Genomic DNA, 16,804 nt, shown 5'->3' with positions numbered 1-16,804 from the left:
CCATATTTTCTCTAGAAGGCACTAGATTTGGCATGAAAAGACTTGCTTTGGTATTCAAGAACAGTGTTTGAGGAGGAGGCATTTATCTTCCCTGAGCCTCAATTTCTTTATCTGTAAAACTACAAAGAACACCAAAGCTCTTTGTAATTTATTCCTCTTTCCTCAAACAACACTTTGCTTATTACTGCGTTTTTAGAACTTGTATCCTAGCGTTAAGTGGAAGCTTAACCCGAAGCTCCATGAAGGTAGGCCTTCCTTTCTGATAACCTAGCGTAAGATCAATAAATGTTTATTAAACGAGGCACTTTATTTCACGAAGGATATGGCATTGGTTACAAACGTTCCCAGTCAACGAATCCACAAAGCATTACGCTACCTATCAACTAGGTATCTAAAAGGCACCAAAATCCTAGAAGTCCTAGGAGGGCGTGGTGACGCAAGCAGGTGAACGCTGGCAGATGCCGACAACCCACTCCTGACGTGCTTCCGGTGCGACGCTGTCTCTCCACGCCAGGTCTGATTTGGGGGGGAGGGAGGCGGTTAGCGGGCTTTAGCGCCTTTTCTGGCGGCGGTAGATTTGAAGCGCTTCAAAGGACCGTACCCAGAGAAGAGGAAAACTCTACCGGTGCAGGTAAGTGGTGTGAGGCTCATGTTGTTCTGGTGGCGTCATTTCAGCAGTCCCTGGGTACGAAAGCGGGAAGGGCCTGGGAAGAGGGGCGGAGCCGGCGCGGCTGACCGGGCCGAGTTAACCGTCTTTCCCTCGAGGTATCGGGGCTGCTTGGGCCCAGTGGAAGTCCCTGAGGACCGCAGCAGTGCCTTTGCCGCTGTTGCAGTAGGAGAAGGCTTGCAGTGGAGCCCTGGGGCCTGGGGACGGTCCTTTCTCTGCCAGCCCCCGCCCTCCCCACTCAGGCGCACACCTCCCTCACTGACGCATTTTGCCGCACAAGCTGTAACATGGCGGCAGCGACTGCGGCCTGAACTCTAGGGAGCCGGGTTGATTTTTAAAGCTTCAAAATCCTAAGACTGAGCACTGTTGCGGGGTAGGTGGCGGGACTGGTGGGGAAGGGGGAGACAGAACCTGATGTCCTGTCAGGCTAGGGTTGGAGAGTGATGGGTGAAGAGCCTTGAATCACGGGGATTAAAATTGAAGACTAGCTTTCCTCCTCTTTCGACCTTTTCCTCTTACAGCACAGTGGCTGTCGTGCAGTTAAGTGGCAGAGGCCACTTTGTTAAGCATTTTTGTAAAACTCAAGTCCAGGGTCTTGAGCTCTCGCGAAGTTCTTCCGTGTTTGGGAGGAGCTGTGAGCCGCTCAGGCCTTTTAGAAGGAGATAATTACTCTTTCGGAGGAAGGTGATGATTTCGGAGCTCAGTATGCCTGAAGGGGAAGTATGCTAATTTGGCTCTTGTTTAGTCTTTTTTTTTTTTTTTTTTTTTTTGGAGATAGTCTCGCTCTGTAGCCTAGGCTGGAGTGCAGTGGAGCGATCTCGGCTCACTGCAACCTCCGCCTCCCGGGTTCAAGTGATTCTTCTGCCTCAGCCTCCCAAGTAGCTGGGACTACAGGCACGTGCCACGATGCCCGGCTATTTTTTTGTGTTTTTAGTAGAGACGGGTTTTCACCGTGTTAGCCAGGATGGTCTCGATCTTCTGACCTCGTGATCCGCCCACCTCGGCCTCCCAAAGTGCTGGGATTACAGGCGTGAGCCACCGCGCCCGGCCGGCTCATGTTTAGTCTTAAGGAGCAAAGTCTAGATGTGCTGGCAGGGAATATGCACAGTCGTTTTGGAAATGCTATAAAAGCACCATTTTGTGCATTGATTTTAATTTCTTCCCACGATAGCACTTTCTGTGTGTAACCAAAATTTTGCGGTAGTGAACACAAATACAAAAGTATTTGCTTTTGTAGTTTAGTACTAACATAGTTGTCCAAAGAACAATTAGATGTTTTAGAAATTAGGGGGGCCTGATACTAACTTTCAGTAGCTAAAACCAGGAAAAAAGAGTGTGTGTGTGTGTGTGTGTGTGTGTGTCGGTTACACACATGTTTTTGTCTTGTGTGTTCCCATTTGGTAACAGGATGACCAATAATTGCTACTTCGTAACAATGACGGGTGGAGGAGTGAACATTTTATAAATTTTGAAATCGAGCTATAAAATCCGGAAAAGATACATTTAGAATGGCTGCTTCTCTCATGTTTTTAATATATCCTGAAAATTTACCCGTTTTAGCACTCCTTTTTTTTTTTTTACCTTACCCAATTGGGACGGAATTATTTCTATAACAAATTACATGGTTCTGTGTCTTAAACAAGAGTTCATTGTACGTTGTTTCACTGTTTCTTTATGATTCAGAATTATTGATGCTCCGAGATCCTATAGGGTCTTGTAGGATTCTGCACATTTGAATTGTTGTGTTTCCTTCTTAAGGCTTTTGTCTTCTCTCCTGGCAGTTGTCAGGGTTGCCTTCCCCTGCTGTCAGGAGTGTATAAGTATGTAAACTTACTAGGTTAGAAAAATATGGACTTTCTGGCCCAATCATCTTTCTGAGCTTCAGTTTCTTCACTTACCTGCCAAATGACATTTTGATCTCCACATTCCAGCAACTATGGACTTGAAAATTAAATACTTAGGTTCGTTAAAATTGTGTGTGAAATTGACTTTCATTAACTCAGTGGTTCCTTTATGAGTGAAGAGTGTTCATTGCATTTATTTTTAACCATGTAGTCGATGTACTGTGGTGCTTATTGTGGTCTTGCAGTATTGGTGGCTTCTGCTTTTTTTTTTTTTTTTTTTTTTTTTTTGAGACGGAGTCTCGCTCTGTCGCCCGGGCTGGAGTGAGTGGCCGGATCTCAGCTCACTGGAAGCTCCGCCTCCCAGGTTCACGCCATTCTCCTGCCTCAGCCTCCCGAGTAGCTGGGACTACAGGCGCCAGCCACCTCGCCCGGCTAGCTTTTTGTATTTTTTAGTAGAGACGGGGTTTCACCGTGTTAGCCAGGATGGTCTCGAACTCCTGACCTCGTGATCCGCCCGTCTCGGCCTCCCAAAGTGCTGGGATTACAGGCTTGAGCCACCGCACCCGGCCTGCATATTTTTGATATTTTGCCTTAAATTAGATTTTCTGTGAGGCAGCATCCTCTTCTTTATACAAAGGGAGAGTGGAAGCCATTCATAAGAAAGTACTTCTATTAGGACACTATCTGGGGTTAATTCTTTAGTAGTTGCCCCTTTTAGTTTGGCTTTTTTCCTTATTAGTTTATAAGTAGAGTGTTTAAACATAAATATAGCATACTATTTTTAGAATCCCAGTGTACTAAGATGTCATGAAGGAACACATAGTTAATTAATGCAGGTGACCTGAAGAGTTTGTTGCAAGTCTTTCTGTTGCACTATGGCATTGCATGTTTTTTGCTTTTATTTGTTTATTTTTCAGACAGAGTCTTGCTCTGTCGCCCAGGCTGGAGTGCAGTGGCACGATCTCAGCTCACTGCAACCTCCACCTCCTGAGTTCAAGTGTTCTGGTGCCTCAGCCTCCCTAGTAGCTGAGATTACAGGTGCCCACCACCACTGGGTAATTTTTATATTTTTAGTAGGGACAGAGTTTCACCATGTTGGCTACACTGGTCTCAAATTCCTGACCTCAAGTGATCCGTCCTCCTTGGCCTCCCAAAGTGCTGGGATTACAGGCGTGAGCCACTGTGCCCAGCCTGATTTTTGCTTTTTTTTTTTTTTTTTTTTTTTTTTTGAGATGGAGTCTCGCTCTCTTGCCCAGACTGGAGGGCAGTGGCGTGATCTCAGCTCATTGCAACCTCCATCTCCTAGGTGCAAGTGATTCTTCTGCCTTAGCCTCCTGAGTAGCTGGGATTACAGGCATGTGCCACCAAGCCCAGCTAATTTTTGTATTTTTAATGGAGAGGGGGTTTCACCATGTTGGTCAGGCCCAAACTCCTGACCTCGTGATCTGCCCACCTTGGCCTCCTAAAGTGCTGGGATTACAGACGTCAGCCACCGCGCCTGGCCCTTTTTGCTTTTAATGTTAGGACTAAACTTCAGTTTTCACGTTGCTTAAGTGTTGGTGATTTTCCCTGGTTTAATGCATAAGTGGTCACCATATGAACTCGGGGTATTTTTATTTCTGTAGGGCAAAACTTGCATCTTGAAATTTACTACAGACAGTATTCAGAGAAAACTGCTATTTTTGGGAGTTCGTACTTCTAGCAGCAGACAAAACTTTTGAACTTTGTTTTAGAATGTTGGCTTAAAATGATCACACTTATTGAAATTTGATTATATAACACTTATAAATATAAAAATCAATCTTTGATATTAAAATGATTATTTTGAAAACATGAATGATGGCCAGATGTGGCGGTTCATACCTGTAATCCTAGCACTTTGGGAGGCCGAGGCGGATGGATCACCTGAGGTCGGGAGTTCCAGACCAGCCTGACCAACATGGAGAAACCCCATCTTAACCGGGCGTTGGTGGCACATGCCTGTAATCCCAACTACTTGGGAGGCTGAGGCGGGAGAATCGCTTGAACCCGGGAGGTAGAGGTTGCAGTGAGCTGAGATCGCGCCATTGCACTCCAGCCTGGGAAATGAGCGAAACTCCGTCTCAAAAAATTAAAAATAAAAATAAAAACATGAATGATTCCTTAACTCGTTTTAAAAATGAATGAAGTGTATTTTTCTGTGCGTGTATATATACTAAGCTCCTATTAGTTGTTGTGTACATTTTAGCTTAAGGTTTATTTATAATTAAACCGTTGAATCATGGTTATATGGTGAAAAGTAATATTAAGCCATTATGTGGAATGTTTGTGAGTAAACTGGTTTTTACCGTGAAATTGTAGAAAGTACTAAATCAGAACTTTTGCTTTTTTCTGTTTGTGAACTTGAACCAGTCATTTCATCTCTTTTGTCCTCTTGTTCTTGATCTATAAAATCAGAAGATTGGACCAGATTATCTCTTAGAGTTCCTTGAAACTCCAAATGTTCTTATTTTTTTACCTAGGAATTACTGGATTGAATAATGGGGTTAAAACTGTGTGTATATCTCTGAAAACAGTGGGGGTAAATTTTTTTTCCATTTTGTTTTTGGTTTTGGTAAATTTATTACTATAAGAACTTAGATAAGGCTGTGTGCGGTGGCTCATGCCTGTAATCCCAACACTTTGGGAGGCCGAGGTGGGTGGATCTCCTGAGGTCAGGAGTTCAAGACCAGCCTGACGAACATGGAGAAACCCTGTCTCTGCTAAAAATACAAATTTAGCTGGGCATGGTGGCACATGCTACTCGGGAGGCTGAGGCAGGAGAGTCGCTTGAACCCAGGAGGCAGAGGTTGCGGTGAGCCGAGATCGCACCATTGCACTTCAGCCCGGGCAACAAGAACGAAACTCCCTCTCAAAAAAAAAAAAAAAAACTTCGATAATTGCAAGTACAACATTAAGAGTATTAGCCGTGAGTTCCCACTTAGTATTTACTTTTGTAGTTTGGTACTGATATAGATGTATTATATTTTTATGTCTCTCAGATCATATATATAATAAGTGCATAATATCCTTATTTAACACTGAATTAGGCAACATTATGGGTTATCTCTGTAAGTTTTCTAGACGACTTAAGAATTTCAAGGCCGGGCGCGGTGGCTCAAGCCTGTAATCCCAGCACTTTGGGAGGCCGAGACGGGCGGATCACGAGGTCAGGAGATCGAGACCATCCTGGCGAACATGGTGAAACCTCGTCTCTACTAAAAAATACAAAAAACTAGCCGGGGGAGGTGGCGGGCGCCTGTAGTCCCAGCTACTCGGGAGGCTGAGGCGGGAGAATGGCGTAAACCCGGGAGGCGGAGCTTGCAGTGAGCTGAGATCCGGCCACTGCACTCCAGCCTGGGTGACAGAGCGAGACTCCGTCTCAAAAAAAAAAAAAAAAAAAAAAAAAAAAAAATTTCAGAAGTGTCTGTACACTGTTAATCATGTTGTTACCAGTGCAGTGGTTTGCATCAGGGTGATTTGTATCCATCAGAAACATCAATGGAAGGAACACTATATGAAATAGCATAATTGTCTTTCCTAACACTCACCTCAGAATGTTAGCGTGTTTTTACTTTATTCATTAGCAACTTGGCATTTGTAAATATACTCAAATGTTTTTGATGCAGTGCATTTTCATTACACTGAATGGATTGCACCATTGCACTCCAGCCTGGGCAACAAGAGTGAAACTCTGTGTCAACAACAACAAAAAAAAAAGAAAAGAAAAGAAAAAAGAAGCAAGCAGTACATTTAAGAGGATAGGCACAGCATTATAATAGAGTCTAGTTCTGTTCATGTCTCAATTAACATTCTTTCTAGTTGATAACATCACTGTGCTTGGTGTAGAAGATACAAAGGTTTGGAATTGTTGGAGTTCATAAGAGAGTAACATTTAACAAGGGAGGATCATTTAAACCTTAGAGAGTCAGGGCCAGGGGTGGTGGTTCATGCCTGTAATCCCAGCACTCTGGGAGGCCAAGGCAGGCGGATCACGAGGTCAGGAGATGGAGACCACCTGGCTAACACGGTGAAACCCCATCTCTACTAAAAATACAAAAAAATATTAGCTGGGCATAGTGGCAGGTGCCTGTAGTCCTAGCTACTTGGGAGGCTGAGGCAGGAGAGTGGTGCGAACCCGGGAGGTGGAGCTTGCAGTGAGCCGAGATCGATCCACTGCACTCTAGCCTGGGTGACAGAGCGAGACTCCGTCTCAGGACAAAAAAAAAACCTTAGAGAGTCAGAGTGAAGCTCCCAGACAGTGAACTCTGGCTAACTAATTATCTGGCTAATTTGCATCTTAAAGGACACATGGTGGGAATCAGTGAGGAGAATCGGAGGGGCCAGAGACTTGCTTGGCATCTTAAAGTTAAAAATAATTTACTCAGACTAGGCAATATATCTACAAAAAATTTATAAAAATTAGCTGGAGGTGGTGGCTCACGCCTGTAGTCCCAGCTACATGGGAGGTTGAGGTAGGAGGATTGCTTAAGCCACTGCACTCCAGGCTGAGGTGAGCTGTGATCATACCACTGTACTCCAGCCTGAGCGGCATAGCGAGACCCTGTCTCTAAAAATAGAAAGAATTTACTTTCTGTTCTTTCTAGATTAGAAACTCGGTGCTATGCTGACTTCCTCATAATGTGTGAAACTTCCAAATAACTTGTAAATATAATAAAGTTACTGTATGCCTACTTATAAATGCCATGTCCACTACTATATATTTTAATAGTTAGTGCCTATATTTTTGTCCTCTCATTAGTCATGCTATTTTAGGATTAATATGGAAAATATTTTATGTGTGAAACTACAAGAATACGCTTTTTTTACACATAAATTGATTACCTCTTACTGATTTTTTTGTGAAATGTATTTATTGCAGAAATTTATAAATGATAGCACTTCCTGATATTTTTAAAATTGTATCACCTTATTATTGAAATACAAGTGACTATATTGTTGATAAATATTAAAAATAACATTTAATCACCTGCATAGAAAAAACAATATAATAAAAGTATTAAAAGCTATAGCTAAGTTTTAGAATTTTGTGCATTTTGTATTATTTTTTCAGTGAGCTTATTAGCTTTATTGCTTATCTTATTAATGATGTAGTTTCATTATAAAAAAATAGATTCAGTATATTATACTTAAATTTCTGAAGGAGTCAGGCAGGTGAGGTAAGTACATGAGGTCAAGTAGACAATAAATTCTAACAGCTAATAAGCAATAGCTAGAACTAGGTCAAACTAGAACATATATATGTCATCTGTTGGGAGCAGGCTATGCTGATTGCTGTATAGAAATGGGGCACAGTGCCAGATATGGTGTTTTTTTTTTTTTTCCAAGAAAAATTTGGCTGGGCGCGGTGGCTCACGCCTGTAATCCCAGCACTTTGGGAGGCCGAGGCGGGCGGATCACGAGGTCAGGAGATCGAGACCAGCCTGGCTGAGATGGTGAAACACCATCTCTACTAAATATAAAAAATTAGCCAGGCGTGGTGGCACGCGCCTGTAGTCCCAGCTACTTGGGAGACTAAGGCAGGAGAATCCCTTGAATCCAGGAGGCGGAGGTTGCAGTGAGCCAAGATCGCGCCTCTGCACTCTATCCTGGGCGACAGAGCGAGACTCCATCTCAAAAAAAAAAAAAAAATGAAAAATTTAAGTCTGGATTTTAGCTATAGTTCATAATAAACAAATTTGCAGCAAACAAATCACCCACAGACTACTACACTGAAAATTTTGATTATATTCTAGTATTTTTAGACAATTCATGAGTTTTTTAATTTTTTTTGACAAGAGTCTCACTCTATTGGCCAGGCTGGAGTGTCATGGCGTGATGACTGCTCACTGCAACCTCAACCTCCTGGGCTCAAACGATCCTCCCACTTCAGCCTCCCAAATAGCTGGGACCACAGTCCTATGTCATCACACCCAGCTAATTGTCATATTTTTTTATAGAGATGGGGTCTTGCTGTTGTCCAGGCTGGTCATGGATATTTTATTTAAAATTGTAAGGGCTTAATTTTCCCCTGGATCGTATTTTTGGTATCTCCCAGCATTATTTTTTCTCTTTACTTTTACTTGAAAAAAACGAAAAAATTGACCAGATGCTTGTCTTACTGCATCTGGTTTCAAATTTCTTTTTTCTTTTCTTTTTTTTTTTTTTGAGATGGGAGTATTGCTCTGTCGCCCAGGCTGGAGCTCAGTGGTGCAGTCTCGACTCACTGCAAGCTCCGCCTCCAGCTAATTTTGTATTTTTAGTAGAGAGGGAGTTTCTCCACGTTGAGGCTGGTCTGGAACTCCTGACCTCAGGTGATCTGCCCGCCTCAGCCTCCCAGAGTGCTGGGATTACAGGCGTGAGCAACTGCACCTGGCCAGATTTCTTTTTTTCTGATAGAGATGGGTTCTCACTATGTCTTGAACTCCTGGGCTCAAGTGATCCTCCTGCCTTGGCCCCCCAGAGTGCTGGGGTTACAGGCGTGGAACCACCGTGCCCACCATGATTTCAGATATTATTTAATAATCCAGGAAATCGTAGAGGAAAGAGAATATCCTGTTTCTGATTAGTGATTAGTAACTTTTTATAATGATTAGTAATTAGTAGCATTTCAGTAATGTTAGCAACACGGCATGTGAGCCATCTTTTGTTGTCACCATTGTGCTTCATTAACTACTAATAAAATATTTACATATTCAAGGAATTTGTGTAGTAATTTTAATAGTAATTTGCTGTCTTTCATCTTTCTTGGATTTGAGGCATATGTGATTTCTCATTTCAGGAAAACTTAATTTTTTTTTTTTTTTTTTTTTTTTTTTTTTGAGATGGAGTCTCGCTCTGTCGCACAGGCTGGAGTGCAGTGGTGCAGTCTCGGGGCTCACTGCAAGCTCCGCCTCCCAGGTTCACGCCATTCTCCTGCCTCAGCATCCCGAGTAGCTGGGACTACAGGCGCTCACCACCACGCCCAGCTAATTTTTTGTATTTTTTAGTAGAGACAGGGTTTCACCGTGTTAGCCAGGATGGTCTCAATCTCCTGACCTTGTGATCCACCCGCCTCGGCCTCCCAGAGTGCTGGGATTGCGGGCATGAGCCACTGCACTTGGCTAGGAAAACTAATTTTAATCAATTTCTATGAAAAGTGTATCCTTGAGTGATAGAATCCAAATACATCTTATAGCCATTTCCACACCTGTACATTATAATGTTAGAAGAGTGTGTGTGTATAAATATATATCTTAGAAATTTTTTCTTTATAGTAGCAGTACATTTATTATTTTATTTATTTATTTATTTATTTTTTTGAGACAGAGTCTTGCTCTTGTCATCCAGGATGGAGTGCAATGGCACAATCTCGGCTCACTGCAACCTCTGCCTCCCAAGCTCAAGTGATTTTCCTGCCTCAGCCTCCCAAGTAACAGATTACAGGCACCCACCACCATGCCTGGCTATTTTTTTGTATTTTTAGTAGAGGTGGGATTTCACCACATTGGTCAGGCTGGTCATGAACTACTGACCTCAAATGATCCGCCCGCCTTGGCCTCCCAAAGTAGCAGCACATTTGTTAAAGAAAACTAGAAAGAAGTAGTGAGGCAAAAGCCCTCTCCAGTCTCACAAACAGACACAATAATGATTATTTCCTTTCACTCTTTTTTTTTTCTTCTTCTTGTAAATCTTTGCCTGAGCTTGAGGATTGGGAGTAGTTTACACAATCATAATGATGTTGCATATGCCGTTTTATATCTTGATTATTTTTTCAAATTATTAATCTTCGTAAGCATTGCTTTAATTACTGTTGAACCAGAGACAATTTCACTTTTTTGTGATATTATGATAGGTTGTTTTTGATTATATGTTGCTAAAAAGAGCACCAGGATAGCCAACTTTATACCTGAAGGCTTTCTGAATTTAGAGTAGTTCCTCATAATAGATTTCCAACAGTTGAATTTTACTGGTTCAAAGTATAAACACTTATGAATTTCTCATATTCTTAAATTTCAAAGGAGTTGTATATGGTCACTAGTAGTAGTATAAATTCCTGTTTCTCTGCATTTGTACATGTGTTGAGAGTTATTCTTTTAAAAGATCTTTGCTCATTGATAGGCAAAAAAAAAAAAAAAAAAAAAAAAAAAACCCAAAAGCTCATTTCATTAGTACTTTTTTAAAAATAACTTTTTCCTGATTACAAAATTGAAAAATTGGAAAACAAATACATTAAAAATTACCCTTAAACCCGTGGCCCACATATGATGATTGTTAACATTATGGCGTAAATCCTGTCTTTTTAATGTGCTTACTCTAATATGTGTGAAATTGGCATTTTATAGTCTATATTGTTTACTAACTTGCTTTTTTCACTGGGTATGAATATTTTGTCATTCATGAACAATCTGATAGTTTTTCTTCTTCACTTTTATTCTTTCTTTTTCTTTTTTTTTCCCTTGAGACAGAGTCTCTGTCACCCAGGCTGGAGTACAGTGGCACAATCTCGTCTCACTGCAACCTCCACCTCCTGGGTTTAAGAGATTCTCCTGTCCTAGCCTCCCAAGTAACTGGGATTACAGGTGCGCATCACCACACCCAGGTAATTTTTTTGTATTTTTAGTGGAGACGGAGTTTCACCGTGTTGGACTGGCTAGTCTTGAACTCCTGACCTCAAGTGGTGCCTTGGCCTCGCAAAGTGCTGGGATTACAGGCGTGAGCTACCATGCCCGGGAGTTTTATTTTATTTTATGTTATTTTATGTTATGTTATGTTATTTTATGACGGAGTCTCACTCTGTTGCCCAGGCTGGAGTCCGGTGGCGTAATCTCAGCTCACTACAATCTCCGCCTCCTGGGTTCAAGCGATTCTCCTGCCTCAGCCTCCTGAGTAGCTCGGATTACAGGTGCCCACCACCTCATGCAGCTAATTTTTGTATTTTTAGTAGAGATGAAGTTTGCCAGGTTGGCCAGGCTGTTCTGAAACTCTTGACCTCAGGTGGTCCACCTGCCTCGGAGTGCTGGGATTATAGGCGTGAGCCACCGCGTCTGGCCTATTCATTTTTATAGTAAGTTTTTTCAGTGTCTTAAAAGTTTCCCTTTTCTTAATTTTTAATTTTTGTGGGTACATAGTAGGTATATTTATTTATAGGTTACGTGAGATATCTTGATACAGACATGCAATGCATAATGATCACATTAGACTGAATGGGGTATCCATCTCCTCAAGCATTTATCCTTTTTGTTACAAACAATCCAATTATACTCTTTATTTTTAAATATACAATTAAATTATTTTTGACTATCGTGAGTTACCCCATTGTGCTAGCAAACACTAGATTTTATTTATTCTTAACTATTTTTTTGCACCCATTAAGCATCCTCACTTCCACCCCCCATTACCCTCTCAAGTGTCTAGTAACCGTCTCTCTACTCTCTTATCTCCAATAGTTCAATTGTTTTTATTTTTAGCTCCCATAAATAAGTGAGAACATGTGAAGTTTGTCCTTCTATACCTGGCTTATTTTACTTACTATAATGACCTTCCAGTTCCATCCATGTTGTTCCAGATGATAGGATCTTACACTTTTTAATGGTTAAATAGTACTCCCTTGTGTATATGTATCACAGTTTTTTTGTTTTGTTTTTTGTTTTTGAGACCGAGTTTCGCTCTTGTTGCCCAGGCTGCAGTGCAGTGGCGCGATCTCCGCTCACTGCAACCTCCACCTCCCGGGTTCAAGCAATTCTCCTGCCTCAGCCTTCCTGAGTAGCTGGGATTATAGGAATGCACCACTATGCCCAGCTAATTTTGTATTTTTAGTAGAGATGGGGTTTCTCCGTGTTCTTCAGGCTGGTCTCGAACTCCCGACCTCAGATGATCCGCTCGCCTCGGCCTCTGAAAGTACTGGGATTACAGGCATGAGCCACTGCGCCCGGCCTTTGTTTTTTTTGTTTGTTTGTTTGTTTGTTTTTTGAGACGGAGTCTCGCTGTGTCGCCCAGGCTGGAGTGCAGTGGCTGGATCTCGGCTCACTGCAAGCTCCGCCTCCCGGGTTCCCGCCATTCTCCCGCCTCAGCCTCCGAGTAGCTGGGACTACAGGCGCCCGCCACCGCGCCCGGCTGGTTTTTTGTATTTTTAGTAGAGACGGGGTTTCACCGTGTTAGCCAGGAGGGTCTCGATCTCCTGACCTCGTGATCCACCCGCCTCGGCCTCCCAAAGTGCTGGGATTACAGGCTTGAGCCACCGCGCCCGGCTGTTTGTTTGTTTTTTAGACGAAGTCTCACTCTTGCCCAGGCTGGAGTGCAGTGGCGCGATCTTGGCTCACTGCGACCTCTCTCTGCCCCCTGGGTTCCAGAAATTTTCCTGCCTCAGCCTCCCAGGTAGCTGGGATTACAGGCATCTGCCACCACACCCTGCTAAATTTTGTATTTTTAGTAGAGACGGAGTTTCACCACGTTGGCCAGGCTGGTCTCAAACTCCCGACCTCAGATGATCCGCCCGCCTTGGCCTCCCAAACTGCTGGGATTACAGGCCTGAGCCTTCGCACCTGGCCGAAAATTCTGTTTTGAGTGGCCTGAACACCCAGATCCCAGGGAAACCTTCGCCTTGGGGAAAAGCAGATGGTGCCAGAGGTAATGCCAGCAGAAATCTCACCTCACCTCCTTCAGGGTGCTCAGTGAGGCAGGAAAGTGGAGAACTTTCTTGTAATACTCAGCAGCCTGAAGGGCCTCACTCCCCATGAAACCTCAGGTAAATTGAAGACTTGAAGGCTCCAGGAGTCACCTAATGCGGCAATCCCCCAACAGTGTCTGCCTTTAGAACCACCCAACCAGCACGAATATCTCTTCTGGTCCATTTTTTTTCTTAGACGGAGTCTTACTTTTTCACCCAGGCCCAGGCTGGAGTGCTGTGGCACAATCTCAGCTCACTGAAACCTTTGCTTCCCGGGTTTAAGAGGTTCTCCTGCCTCAGCCTCCTAAGAGTAGCCCGGACTACAGGCACGCGCCATTATGCTCAGCTCATTTTTGTATTTTTAGTAGAGACAGGATTTCACCATATTGGCCAGGCTGGTCTTGAACTCCTGACCTCAGGTAATCTGCCCACCTCCGCCTCCCAAAGTGCTGAGATTACAGGCTTGAACCACCACACCCCACCCACATATTCTTTTTTTGGTAATCTGTTGATAGATACTTAAGTTACTTCCAAATCTTGGATATTGTGAATAGTGCTGCAGTAAACATAGGAGTGAAGATATCTCCTCGATATACGATTTCCTTTCTTTTGAGTATATACCTAGCAGTGGGATATATTATAATAATTTTTAATAGATAACATATTCATGTGGTATAAAATGGAAAACACGAGGTTATAAAGTGAAAAATCTTAGCCCTCTTTTCCAGTTACCCATTTTCTCTCTCCCTAGATGCCTTTTTGTTTAACAAGCAAATACATACTTGTAAAATTTAATTTAATTTTGTTTTTGGAGACAGGGTCTCAGGCTAGAGTGCAGTGATACTACTATAGCTCACTGCAGCCTCAGAGTCCTGGGCTCAAAGAGTCCTTGCACCTGATCCTCCTGAGTAGCTAGGACTGCAGGTGCACGCCAGCATGCCTTGGCCCCACTTTCGTTTTTCTGTCTTCTTTTTTTTTTTTTTTTTTTTTGAGGCAGAGTCTCACTCTGTCGCCCAGGCTGGAGTGCAGCCGTGCAATTTTGGCTCACACAACCTCCGCATCCTGAGTTTAAGCAATTCTTGTGCCTGAACCTCCCGAGTAGCTGGGACTACAGGCATGCGTGTGCCACCACCACACCTGGCTAATTATTTATATTTTTAGTAAAGACGGGGTTTCGCCATGTTGGCCAGGCTGCTCTCAAACTCCTGATCTCAAGTGATCCACCTGCCTTGACCTCCCAAAGTGCTGGGATTACAGGCATGCATCGCGCCCAACCATCTCTTCTTTTAAAAATATACAAAGACAGGGCCGGGCGCGGTGGCTCAAGCCTGTAATCCCAGCACTTTGGGAGGCCGAGACGGGCGGATCACGAGGTCAGGAGATCGAGACCATCCTGGCTAACACGGTGAAACCCCGTCTCTACTAAAAATACAAAAAATTAGCCGGGCGAGGTGGCGGGCGCCTGTGGTCCCAGCTACTCGGGAGGCTGAGGCAGGAGAATGGCGTGAACCCGGGAGGCGGAGCTTGCAGTGAGCTGAGATCTGGCCACTGCACTCCAGCCTGGGCGACAGAGCAAGACTCCGTCTCAAAATATATATATATATATGTTTATGTATATGTATGTATATATATATGTTATGTATATGTATGTATATATATATATATACACACACACAAAGACAGTAATATCATACACACTTCTGTACCTTGCTTGTTTGTTTGTTTTAAATAGAAACAAAGTTCTCCCTACGTTTCCCAGGCTTATGTTTCAATCTTCCTGCCTCAGGTTTCCTAAGTGCTGTGATTATAAGCCTGAGCCACCATGCCTGGGCAACTTTTTTTTTTTTTTGGATACAGGATCCCACTCTGTTGCCCAACCTGGAGTGCCATGGCATAATCTCATCTCACTGCAACCTCTGCATCCTGGGCCCAAATGATCCTCCTGCCTCAGCCGCCCAGGTAGCTGGGACTACAGGCACCATGCTCGGCTAATTTTTGTATTTTTTGTAGAGGCAGGGTTTTGCCATGTTGCCCAGGCTGGTCTCGAACTCCTGGACTCAAGCAATCCACCTGTCTCAGCCTTCTAAAGTGTGAGCCACTGCATCTGGCCTTTTATTTTTCATTTAACAAAATAAGTTAACATTTACAGATTTTAGGAAATAGTTCTCCCTATCTTGGAGACAGCAGTACATAAACAGATTGCTCTTTCTTTTTAATAGCTTTGTACATTCTACAGGTATACAATGGTATACCTGATTTATATTTATTAAATTAGTTTGTGTTATATATCATAAATTATATATACATTAAATTATAAATATTTGTATTTATATAAATATAGGCTTATATTTATATAACCTATCCTTGATGGACATTTGGGTTTACAGCCTTTTACTACTACAAATGATGGTACATTGAATAACCTTGCGCATATCTTATTTTGCAAATGTGTAAGGATGTACATAAAGTAAATTCCTAGAAGTGGAATTACTGAGTCAGAGAGTATTAAATGCGTTTGTAATATGGATGTCTGTTGTCAAATTGGCAATCAAGTAATTCAGTTTATCCCTTCACCAGCAGTAACAATGAATAAGGTCAACATTTTTTATTTTTGTCAATCCAATTGGTGAAAAAATGTTACCTTTGTAGTTTTAATATGTAAGATTATGATTTCTCATAGATAGTATTTCATTTCATGGGGTATTTTTTAAGTAATTCTTACTACTGTACAATTACCTTTTTTCATGTGGCATTTAGCAATTTTTTTATGTTTTAAAAAGCTTATTTTCTTACAGTCCATACTTAACTATTGTGTTAGACATTTAAGTTGTTTGTGCTTACTGTTATTTAAAAAAAAAAAAAAACCCAAGTACTATTTTATTTTAAATGGTTGCATTTACAGATATTCCAGTACATAGAATTAGTAAAATGTTAAAAGGTACAATGAATATGAATATATTCAAGATTCTTGGTCTGTAATGCCAAGTTGCTTAACAAAACTGCTGGTGCCTTTTTTGTTGTTGTTGTTATTTCACTTTTTGTGAATTCTCTGCTCATATACTCTTAGGCGTCCTTTGAATTTTAATTTGATAGATGGACAGTGAAAGGTTTTGGTTGTCACAGTGACTGATATTTAATAGGGCAAGGGTTGCCTAAGGTTCTGCAGTGAGTTGGATAGCCCTATTCAATGAATCGCCCTAGTGCCCCCATTGCTAAGCACTGTTATACAGTAAGGAAATTAATATTCTCAGCAACTATGACAATGTATTTTCCCCAATTTTTTCTTTTTAATTTTACATAGGCAAATAGAAATAATTTTTTTTCATAAGTTCAGATCTGTTTATCTCCATTATTTACTTCGTTAGTAATCTAAAAAGCTATTTAATATCCAGGGTTCAAGTAAATATTCGCAAGTACTTTTCTTAGTTTCTATTTTGTGGGGGAGGTACACATTTTGTGAGGGGGAAAAAAAATCTTTTTTTTTTTTTGAAACGGGATCTCACTCTGTCACCCAGGCTGGACTACAGTGGCTTAATCTTGGCTGACTGCAACCTCCGCCTCCCTGGCTCAAGTGATCCTCCCACCTGAGCGTCTCCAGTAGCTGGGACTACGGACGTGTGCCACCAT

General features: G+C 42.3%; 1 protein-coding gene across 2 annotated transcripts in view; it reads left to right on the top strand.

Annotated features, from left to right (window-relative positions):
• The first annotated feature begins 482 nt into the window (after positions 1-482).
• The window catches only part of PPIG (peptidylprolyl isomerase G), a 55,417-nt gene continuing 39,095 nt past the window's right edge, over positions 483-16,804 (top strand). The window contains exon 1 of one of the 2 annotated variants that reach the window (XM_010354428.2): positions 483-631. The gene's annotated coding sequence lies outside the window, so the exon portion shown is untranslated. Of the gene's footprint in view, positions 632-735; positions 1,041-16,804 lie in introns of those variants that run through there. The other variant, XM_010354429.2, reaches the window with a different exon arrangement.

Source organism: Rhinopithecus roxellana, chromosome 14, assembly GCF_007565055.1.
Source record: "Rhinopithecus roxellana isolate Shanxi Qingling chromosome 14, ASM756505v1, whole genome shotgun sequence".
Taxonomy (NCBI): Eukaryota; Metazoa; Chordata; class Mammalia; order Primates; family Cercopithecidae; genus Rhinopithecus; species Rhinopithecus roxellana.
Note: the sequence above shows the minus strand (reverse complement) of the source record. Positions and strands in the feature narration are given on the sequence as shown.